The sequence below is a fragment of the Dendrobates tinctorius genome, unplaced genomic scaffold, assembly GCF_039654945.1.
Source record: "Dendrobates tinctorius isolate UK_male_01 unplaced genomic scaffold, ASM3965494v1 ptg000014l, whole genome shotgun sequence".
Classification (NCBI taxonomy): Eukaryota; Metazoa; Chordata; class Amphibia; order Anura; family Dendrobatidae; genus Dendrobates; species Dendrobates tinctorius.
This window is the reverse complement of record NW_027361682.1, coordinates 13,472,954-13,484,849: the sequence shown is the minus strand read 5'-3', so window position 1 is coordinate 13,484,849 and position 11,896 is coordinate 13,472,954.

Genomic DNA, 11,896 nt, shown 5'->3' with positions numbered 1-11,896 from the left:
CCTGGAATTGTTTGAGAAAGGGCAGAGTAAAAGTACTATGAGGCCCCGGCTCCTGCAAACGTGAGCTAAATGCTGAAACTACTGCTACATCATTAGATGTGAAAGGACCAGATTTTTTTCTCCAAAAGTCACAATTTTAAAGCATGGAGAGGTTTTCCGGTTTTTGAAAACTCTCTCCCGTTGCTGCAGTTTATTTAAAAAGACAAAAAATTGTGTTTCGCTCAGTCTTCCTGGATCTAGCGCTGAATCTCCTCAGCCGCTCCTGGTGGCTGTCACATTGGCCACGCTGCAGCTAATCCATGAACTTAGCTCTGAATGGCTTGTGCCTTCAACTCAGGCAGAGCCTCTGCTCACTTAGGCCTGTTTCACACTTCAGATTTTTGGGTCAGTTAAAATCCGCCAAAATGGCGGAAAGCGGATCTGTTGCTAATTGATGTGAACGGATGCCACCGGACCGTTTTTTTGACGGATCCGATGAATGAAGAATTTTAAAGGAACCGCAGCCGAGAGAGAGAGAGAGAGATTTTTTCTGTCCGCCAGAATTCAGGGTTAAATTTCCGGCTGACTTCATTCCTCCGGGCATGCGCACTATAAAATGCGGATCCTGCAGCAAAAACAACGTTGCATGGTCAGTCCAGGCATGTCGGCGGACGCAAAAAAATTGACGGATCCGCAAAAAAACGGGTCTAACGGAGGGCCATCCGTCAAGATTCGCCGGTAATGCAAATCAATGGGGAAAAAAACGGATCCGCCAAAAAAAATGGCGGATCCGTTTTTTTTTGCAAAACGGCGGAGTTTGATGGTCAAAAACGGAAGTGTGAAACAGGCCTTATCGGCTGTCGACGTGTCCTCGGCGCTGCAGACAATATCAGACACCGGGAGCAGTGGTGGAAAATCACTGCTGGACCCAGGGAGGGTGAGAAAAGCACAGTTTGATTTTTTAAAAATCAACTTGGGGTAGGGTTTTTTCTAAAAATTCTTCTAAGGTTCAAGATTTCTTCTTACCGTTAGTGAATAAAACTATTACTTTACTGTAAACCCATCATGATTATGTTCTTCTCGCACAGGTGCAGGGTTTGTTTCAGTGCATCACTTAATCTTTAATGTAAGTCTGGCTTCACATTATGTCTAGGTGCCTTGAGATGTCTGTCTGAAAAAAAAAAGATTCAGACCTGCCCATGATGGAAATATTTGCTTTAATGAGGAAAACAGAATCTAAAATACTTTTTGCCAGAGGTGGCATGCCTCCTAGAAAATTTAGCACATCTTTTTGTGCTTTCCATGTGCCAGAAAATTAAATATAGATTTCTGATATATTTTTGTAAGTTATAGAAAAACTATTGTTCTGTGGATAGACTTATATCCCATTCTCACTTATCATATTTGCATTCTTCAAAAAACCATGACTTTTTTTGCACCAAAATAGCCATACTAGGGCTTGTTTTTCACGGGACAAGTTGTAGTTTTGAATGATGCTAATCATTTTACCAGATGATAGAATGAAAAATGAAAAACAAAATCTAAATAGGGTGGAGTTCAAAAAAAAAAAGAAGCAATTCCGCGATTGTGTTTTGTTTTACCTTGCGGTAAAAATTACTTGGTAAACTTTGTTCTTTGACCCTAAATTCATATAGATGAGGTCATTTTATGACTTTAAAAAAATTGTAAAAAACTTTCAAAAAAATATTTAGCTTCAGTCACTGTATTGTAAAGAGCTCTAACTTTTTTATGCTTCGATCGATAGAGTTGCATGTGATTTATTTTTTGGGAGGGCGAGTTGTAGCTTTATTGGTGCATATTGGTAGGTGTAGTTTTGTTGGTACAATTTTGGGGTCCATTTTACTTTAGTAGGTTGTGATTAACCATGACAAACGATTTTCACCCCATGATTGCGATGTGGGAAGAAGGCGTGATGGCCTTTGGATGTGACTTCCCCATTAACTGCAAAAGGTTAGGGGTTGTAGGAGTTGCTCTTATGGCTGTATATTACAGCCGGTACTCGTGGTGCTGTATGGAACAGGTCCAGCTCTATGCAGTAAGTGCACATATCCACCGTAAGGCTGGGTTCACACGTAGCGGAACTCCAGCGGAAATTACCGCGAGAATTCCAGAATTCCATTCAGCGGGAAAATTGCATTTTAAATTCCCGCGATTTTCCCACTGAAAAACTAGCGATTTGCAAGCGTAATTAGCTTGCAAAATGCTAGTGTTTTCCAAGCGATCTGTAGCATCGCTTGGAGAACTGATTGACAGGTTGGTCACTACTCGTCAAACATAGTGTTTGATGAGGGTGACCAACTTTTTACTATTGAGGCCGCCTATGCAGCATCAGTAGTAAAAATATCTAACGTTAAAAATAATTTAAAAAAAAATAATCGTGTTATATTCACCTTCCGACGTCCCGCGCAGTGTCCCCAGGCCTCCGCAATGCTCCGGCAGGTACTGTTCGCAGTGATGCATTGCGGCAATGACCTTTGATGACGTCGCGATCTCACGAGATCGCTACAATATCGCGAGACAGCGACGTCAGCAAAGGTCATTATCGCAATGCATTACTGGGAACGGGACCTGCCGCGTGTATCGCTGAAGCCTGGGGACGCTGCGCGGAACATCGGAAGGTGAATATAACCCGATTTTTTTATTTTAATTCTATTTTTTACAGGGATATGGTACCCAGAGCCCGGAGGAAAGTCTCCTCTCCTCCGGACCGTGGGTACCATCCGCAAATGTTCTGCTTACTTTTCGCATGGTGGGCAAAGCCACATGCGGAAAGTAAGCAGAACAATGCATTCCTATGTGGGCGGAATTGCCGCGATTCCGCAAAATAATAAGCATGCTGTGGATTTTTCTGTGATGCGATTCCGGCGTGGAAAAATGTGCAGCATTAGCACAGCATTGCGGAATCCCATAGGATTTCATGGGATGCTGTTTTTTTGCATTTTCGCGGCAAAATCGCGCGTTAAAAACCACCGTGAAAAAAACGCAACGTGTGAACGCAACCTTAATGTACCAAGGATCTGGCCAAGAAATTATTTTTTAAAGAAAAAAACCTAATGAGGCTTGTGAAAACCTATCGTATTTTAAAACAGCTGTATAATCCTTTTTCCAGAATGTTTGTTTTTAAGCTTGATATTAAAACAAGTATTTTTTGAGCCTACCTCATTTTGATATAATTTTGAAATGGATTTTCAAAGTGAGTACACCAGCCTCTTCAAATATAAAAGATTAATTTACTTAAGTATGCAGTTTGTACTGTGAAATCTGATGACAGAATCACATCTGTGATTTTTCTCATATGTAATAAAAGGACCATTTTTCATCAGTCATTTGGATTACATTTTCATCAGTATTTGGTCTGCTTGGCAGTTTTTCCCATCAAAGTTTCATAAGTGATTTTCTCATCGACATTAAAAAAAAATTGCAAAGTTTCCCCTATCCATTAGGCTATATTCACATGACCGTATTTTCGGTCTGAGAGCTGTCCGTAGAAAAAACTGACATCACTCGGACAGCACTAGGACCAATTTTATTCGACAATGTCTTTTACATGGACCAAGTATTCACGTGAAAAAAACAAAAACAAATTGCAGCATGTAATATTGTCTTCTATATTTTGGATTATACTCGCTCATTCAAGTTTATGGGTGCACAAAAAAAATTGGATTAACCATATGGCATCCGGTTTATACGGATACATTTGGCTTTGAATGCCATACAGTTGAAAATATAGATGAAAAAACATTCATTTTTTTCTGTATGAAAATTGGGTGACTTTTTATACGCTCGCGTGAACTTACATTCTTAAAATTGGACAACATACAGAGTGTCATCTGTGTGCTGTCCCTGCTTTCCACAGATCCACAGACTTTCACTGGCGAGTTTCATCAGTGACCCGGAAGATAAATGGGCACGTGTCCGTCCTTTTTTTGCAGACCATTCGTTCCGCATATAAAATTAACATTTAAACAGTCACATCGACTATAATGGGTATGTGTTCTATCTGTGTAAAACACTTATAGAACTCGTACGTGAAAAAAGGATGTCTGAAAGCGGTCTTAAGCCCCAGTCGCACATAGCGATCTCGATAGTGAGATCGCTGCTGAGTCACAAGTTTTGTGACGCAACAGCGATCTCACCAGCAAGATCGCTGTGTGTGACAGCGACCGGCCCCCCTGCCGGGTATCGCTGATCTCTGTGGAAACCTCTGGACATTTTTGGGGTCGCTGGTCTCCCGCTGGCCAGCACGCATCGCTGCGTGTGACAGGCGGGAGACCAGCGACCAGCGAGCAGGAGCTGGTAACTAGGGTAAGCGCAGGGTTTCTAAGGGGCGCGCAGCGCCTAGAAACCCACTGTGTACCTTAGTTACCAGCACGCTGATGCAGGGAGCTAGTAACCAAGGTACACATCGGGTTTCTAAGTGACGCACGCCACTTAGAAACCCGACGTGTACCTTAGTTACCAGCTTCCTGCATCATCGCGCTGGTAACTAAAGTACACAGAGACGCCGCGCTCGGCGTCGCTGGTGCTGATCGCTGGTGCTGATCGCTGGTGCTGATCGCTGGTGAAGCTGCCTGTTTGACAGCTCACCAGCGATCATGTAGCGACTCACCAGCGATCCTGACACGTTGATATCATTGTCAGGATCGCTGGTGAGTCGCTATGTGTGACGGGGCCCTAAGGCATAGGGTCCATGATTATATCCTGTCCCCCCCCCCCAGATAACACCATTGTGCACTCTTTTTTTATCTTTTATGACAGTGAATCCAAATACGTTGACCAACTTTATGAATACTGAGATACTAATCAGAACAATCCTAGTGTAGCATATGGTTTCTTTAACCCCCAATTAGCAACAATTAAACCTGAGCCGCACACCAGCCTGAGCAGTCATCGCTGGGAGTGCGGCAGGGTTATGCTGCTCCCTTTGATAAATGATCTCCGTCACTGACAATAGTCATCCTGCATTGTCCTTTCCAGATTGAGGGTAGCAGATGTCAACTTGTCTCCTGCTCTGAATACCTGGAGGAGCCTTAATAACGCAGTAATTAAAGGGCAATTAGCATATTAGAGCATATGCCCCCAATACAGTACGCTAATGAAGAGTGAGATAATTAATGGGTTTCTCTTAGGCTATGCTGAGAGGGGAGCATTGAGGCAAGGCGCCTAGCTCACCATCTGCAGATCACCAACTATGAGGTCTATGTTTTCTCCAGATCTTTTATTCAATCTTTCAAACCTTTTTTTTGTGTATAAAGTGGTAAAAACTCACAAATCATTGTTAGGTCTACATTATGACTTTAAGTTTCAGAGAAGTCGCACAGCTGCCTCCTTTCTGTTACACAAGAATTCTTGAGATGTATAGAGCGATGGTAAACTGGTGCGTGACTTGCAACCATTGACCAAAAATTTAGCAAGTTTGCCAGCTGCTTCTCAGTCGCTTTATGCCACGTGCTGCAACGCAACCAAATTGGCAATCAACAATGTCATAGTCCAACAGTGTGATCTTCATGTCGTATGTCGTGTAGCGCTAATGTGGCACCCCCAGGAGTATGGTCGCCACAATGGCATTACATTCCTCCAGGCAGGGTGATGTCAGGCTTGGAGGCAATTAACTGGTAGTACAAGAAGGAGTGACTCATGAGAACTCTGAAAATCAGGAAGTTCAGGTAGCAGATGCCATACCAACAGTGGAGCCAGAGAACCCTCACCCTGCCAGTGGTGAATCTGCCATACCCATGGTGAGACTAAGAGTCCGTAGGAGAATACTACCCAGTTTACCCAGACCAGAGTTATGCAGGTCTACCCGTACTACACAAGGTATACCACCCATCAGATTCCGCATATAACCAAGTCAGAGTCATGTAAATGTTGAAATTGTGTGTGTATATATGTAACTGTTCAAGTTTGTGCCTACAGATAATCTGTAAGAATTCTCCTTTTTGAATTTATCCAGTTTTGTTTTGATGGACATTTTTGCCACTGGACTGTGTGTGGTCACTACCTTTGTAAATAGTTCATCATTTGCCCAGGAATGGACGATGGACATTGATGCTTGGACTTATCATCATAGGACTATTTTTGGAGCTTTTGGTTTTTGTAAATTTTTCATTTTTTTCTTAAATCTTGTAACCTTCATATTGTTTATACACTCACTGGCCACTTTATTAGGTACACCATGCTAGTAACGGGTTGGACCCCCTTTTGCCTTCAGAACTGCCTCAATTCTTCGTGGCAGAGATTCAACAAGGTGCTGGAAGCATTCCTCAGAGATTTTGGACCATATTGACATGATGGCATCACACAGTTGGCGCAGATTTGTCGGCTGCACATCCCTGATGCGAATCTCCCGTTCCACCACATCCCAAAGATGCTCTATTGGATTGAGATCTGGTGACTGAGGAGGCCATTTGAGTACAGTGAACTCATTGTCATGTTCAAGAAACCAATCTGAGATGAATCGAGCTTTATGACATGGCGCATTATCCTGCTGAAAGTAGCCATCAGATGCCTGCTCTTAGCTGAGAGGAGTGGTACCCAGTGTGGTCTTCTGCTGCTGTAGCCCATCTGCCTCAAAGTTCGACGCACTGTGCGTTCAGAGATGCTCTTCTGCCTACCTTGGTTGTAACGGGTGGCAATTTGAGTCACTGTTGCCTTTCTATCAGCTCGAACCAGTATGCCCATTCTCCTCTGACCTCTGGCATCAACAAGGCATTTCCGGCCACAGAACTGCCGCTCACTGGTTTTTTTTTCTTTTTCGGACCATTCTCTGTAAACCCTAGAGATGGTTGTGCGTGAAAATCCCAGTAGATCAGCAGTTTCTGAAATACTCAGACCAGCCCTTCTGGCACCAACAATCATGCCACGTTCAAAGGCACTCAAATCACCTTTCTTCCCCATACTGATGCTCGGTTTGAACTGCAGGAGATTGTCTTGACCATGTCTACATGCCTAAATGCACTGAGTTGCCGCCATGTGATTGGCTGATTAGAAATTAAGTCTTAACACACAGTTGGACAGGTGTACCTAATAAAGTGGCCAGTGAGTGTATGTTTTTCATGTTTTTCTTTTATCAGTCCAGGAGTACTGACTTGCACTAGGGGGGAATGTGGCACCCCCAGGAGTATGGTCGCCACAGTGGCATTACCTTCCTCCAGGGAGGGTGATGTCAGGCTTGGAGGCAATGAAGGGTCTCTCTAGCAGTTAACCATGTCAAGCAACACAGTTCCCACTCCAGACCAGCAGATGGAGCTCTGATACAGAATTGGGGGAGGAGTGCTCTCTGAGGGCCAGGAAGGGAAATGAGTTAGTTAGTGTGAGGAGGGCAACAAGTGTAGACGTGTGGAGAGAAGCTGGAGGTTGAGCTGAGGAAAGAGAGCTCCCTCCCAGTGATAGCGCATGATCTGGAGCCTGGTCTCCACGGTTGTATGGATACTGACGGTCCTGCAACAGAAACCAGAGGAATAGGAAGCTGTAAATGCTCTATTCCCAACTAAGACTCGGAGGCACAACAGCGACGGGTGAGCCAAGCGAGATAGAGGGCTACAGCTGTCTGCCATACGAGGTAGTTCTAAAAGAAGATAAGAAGGAGGAACGTCAGTGTAACCCTGTACTGCATGTACCTCAAGCCAGCGCTAGGAAGGAGACTACACAACCCATCTGATAGGGAGATTCCTGAGTTGGTTCCAGGCTAGCCTGCTCCTGTGCCATCTGTAATCAGGATCCTGGACTGCATTTGCCAAGTAAAGGTAAAGAAACTGCACCCTGTTGTGTCCTTGCCTCCTTCCTGCAACATCCTCCGCACTGCTACATCTCTGTGCCAAACACTGCACCTTCTTCCTAACCCTTTATCCACACTGCCCTGGGACTACAGCCCTGCCTGTGGAGGGTACCACATCATAGCTGCACTACACCATCAGTCCCAGAGGATCTGCATGCAGCGTCGGCTTAACATCTTTCTTGCCGAACACCACAGGTGGCGTCATGAATCATTTATAAACTTTATTCCCAACTCAACCCCTTTTACATGGGCGCCCAGGGCCACGGACCGGGTCACTTGCTGCTGTGACATTCCCCTGAGAGAGACCGGCCCGGTACCGAGTACCCGCCAGCCATGGGAGGGCGACCCACTAGCCTTTATTGATTTGGCATGTGATGTCTCTGGTAGTCAAGATGCCCATTTCAAGAAGGTCGGCAATTAATGGAATATCTTTTTCACATATTCTCATGAATTACATACTTTAACATTGGTGTTGGCAACTAAGGGACACTTTAGTCTCACCCCTGGTCCCTCCTTGAACTGCTTCAATCCCACCCAAAACCATCCATTTGTGGCTGAGATTTATGTAAATTCTGCTCTGCTTCAGATCCCAATATAGTGAATTTGAAGGGATTGTTTCTGAAAAATCTGGACAGTTCTGTCAAATTTGGGACAGTTGGTATGTATGGGATTGCCCAAACTTAAAATAACTTTTAGGTTTGAAGATGTTAGGAAAGACAATGCTATATCTTCTTGTAGTTTGTGTAATTCAAGGCAAGAGTTTGCAGCAACACCTCTGTAGTGGTCTAGTGGCTAGGATCTGGTGCCTCTGGTGTCTATATGGCTATACAGAACACATCTGTCACTCTTGCCAAAGAGGGTTCCCCAGATGACCCGATATTCAAGCTTTGTCACACCTCAAACTTAAACTGTATAGCACATATGGCATTATTCTTCGGGAGCCATATTGTAGGATACCTCTACTTAGGCCCTGTTGGGAATGGCTGTGGTCCGACAGAAGATACCACACTAGCCATCGCCCAAACTAGAGCTGATCCTGGTGGAAGATATTTGGTTGCTGGTTGTATGTTATATGCGAGTCATGCATCAACAAGTGCCTAAGGAAGCATCCATTATGTTTTCCTTCCTATATGCGGTGCCCATATACCTAAAATATCTTTTGGCTCAACTGTCTCCCCTATACACATTTAGCTAAGTGTGCATTTGAGAAAAGGTGCCATACACATTCGATGGCTGTCAGCTGAACGATGCTTCTTCCAACTGTTCGGCAAACAGCCATCTCAACCATCTCTTCCACACATAGAAGCGCTGATTTGGCCAAGTGCTCTTGTGTTCTCCAACTGACATTTATCTCAGGGAGAACAATGCAATCGGTGGTCCAAAATTGGAAATGCCTGATTGACATATCCCCCATCAGTTAACTGATGTCACTATACACATTAGATTTTTGTGAAAAATATCAATATTGGCAATTTTGGCCAACCCTAATGTAATATGTATGGGATCATTGAGCCTCGGCCACACTGCTCTGGAAACTTCCTGTTTCCCATGAGTAATAAACAGAAATGGTAGTGAAAAGCGGTAGAAATATCATATGAAAAAATCTTATAAACATTTTAGACTAAATTGTGGTCAATGTATTACAACAAACTACCAAGGACTATAATTGACCGGTTGTGAAGTATATAGAACAAGGGGGGAAGGACGAATCCAAAAACACAACCAATGGTCATAATAAAATTGCTTTATTAAAGTGGTAAGGCAAGGAACAATAGCACATACTTCATAGCTGTATAATCATTATCAATACTTAGGGACACAGTGAACCATGTTGCCAATAATTAGAGCTGTATGTCATCTATATAGGACACAAGTGTCACATGACACATATACATAAGAGAAAGCCTAATCAGTAAATATATCATGATAAATTACATGCTATATACATACTAGCATAAAAGACTGACAGGCAGCAGATCCAGTGCAAATCAAGATGTATCAGCATATCAAAAAAAGCATATTACCTGGATGGCACAATTGTAGGCAAACAGAGGGTCCCTGTGTCCGCCCCAACGCGCGTTTCGGAACACCTTAATAGGAATGAAAAGATCATTTTTAACCTTGCCAAAGGAGTTGAAAAGAAAAGTCTTGAGTGAGGAGAAGAAGGGCTCAATTCTGGCTTTTATAGCAGAGGGATACAGTGAGTGTCATGTTGCCTCCATAATTATAATTTCTTTTACAACAAGGTCAAGCAGCAGACATTGGGGACAACAAAGCTACAGACTGGGAGAGGGCGAAAACGACTCTCCACTGACCGGGATGACCGTCATCTTATTCGAACGTCACTCAGCAACCGCAGGATGACATCAAGTGACCTACAAAAGGAATGGCAAATCGCAGCTGGGGTGACGTGCACGGCAAGAATAGTTCATAACAGGCTCCTAGAGGCAGGGCTCAAGTTATGTAAAGCTATAAAAAAAGCCTTTCATCAATGAGAAGCAAAGGAGAGCCAGGCTGAAGTTTGCCAAAGACCATAAGGACTGGACCATAGAGGAATGGAGTAAGGTAATCTTCTCTGAAGAGACTAATTTTCAGCTTTGCCCAACACCTGATCGCCTAATGGTTAGACGGAGACCTGGAGAGGCATACAAGCCACAGTGTCTTGCAACCACTGTGAAATTTGGTGGAGGATCGGTGATGATCTGGGGATGCTTCAGCAAGGCTGGAATTGGGCAGGTTAATCTTTGCACGCATGAATCAAGCCGCATACAAGGTTATCCTGGAAAAACAGTTGATTCCTTCTGCTCAGGCAATGTTCCCCAACTCTGAGCACTGTTTTTTCCAGCAGGACAATGCGCCATGCCACACATCAAGGACAATCAATGTATGGATGAAGGACCACCACATCAAATCCCTGTCATGGCCAGCCCAATCTCCAGACCTGAACCCCACTGAAAACCTCTGGAATATGTATCAAGAGGAAGATGGATAGTCACAAGCCATCAAAGAAGGACTGCTTAAATTTTTGCACCAGGAGTGGCATAAGGTAACACAAAAGCAATGTGAAAGACTGGTGGAAAGCATGCCAAGATACATGAAAGCTGTGATTAAAAATCATGGTTATTCCACAAAATATTGATTCCTGAACTCTTCCTGAATTAAAACATTAGTATTTTTGTATCTAAATGATTATGAACTTGTTTTCTTAGCATTATTTGAGGTCTGCAAGCACTGCATTTTTTTGTTCTTTTGACCATTTCTCATTTTCTGAATATAAATACAAAATTTAGTGCTTGGAAATTCCAAGACATGTTGTCAGTAGTTTATAGAATAAAAGAGCAATTTACATTTTACTCAAAAATATACCTATAAAGAGAAAAATAAGGCAAACTGAGAATTTTGCAGTGGTTGCCAGAGCTGTGTGTGTGTGTGTGTGTGTGTGTGTGTATATATATATATATATATATATATATATATATATCTTTATATATGTGTGTGTATTTCTTTTTAATAAGCTCTATATTACTCCTGTCGATGGTTGGCCACTTTTAGATCTAAATGTTGCTTTCAGGCCACCGGAGGTTCAAGTCCTCTGGTGTAATGAGATCTTAAGAGCAGTATGGGCGCCAACAGCTTCCCTGCTCCATAGCATGTTCGTTATCAAGTTAATGCCCTCGGACAGCTGAAGAAAGAGCCCTGAATGGTCAACGTACGGTGCAAGAAGTCACAGTCGCCAAGAATCTGCAAGCCTCCACTGAAAACTTTCAGTTGACAAGACGATTGATGGTGCAGCCTCCTGTTTTTGGCAGGAAAGTACATGTTTTTGTTCCAGAAGTTTTAAATAAAGGTTTTATCCTTTCCTAATGAAGCTGATCGTTCAAGAAAAAAAATCTTCATGATGTCATTGTGGTAATTTTATTCTGTAAATTTCATACCCGAGTGTTTCTACAAACTCATGTTGTCCTTGTTTCTCCCCATCCTCAACCATTACATAACCTTCAAATCTTCGCTCCATAAAGTGAGGATTAGAAATGTTGTGGCTAGTGGGACTAAATAGTGATCATTCTGAAGCCTGTTCGTAGATATTTGAGAAAAATTTGCTTAGTGATGATTGACTGG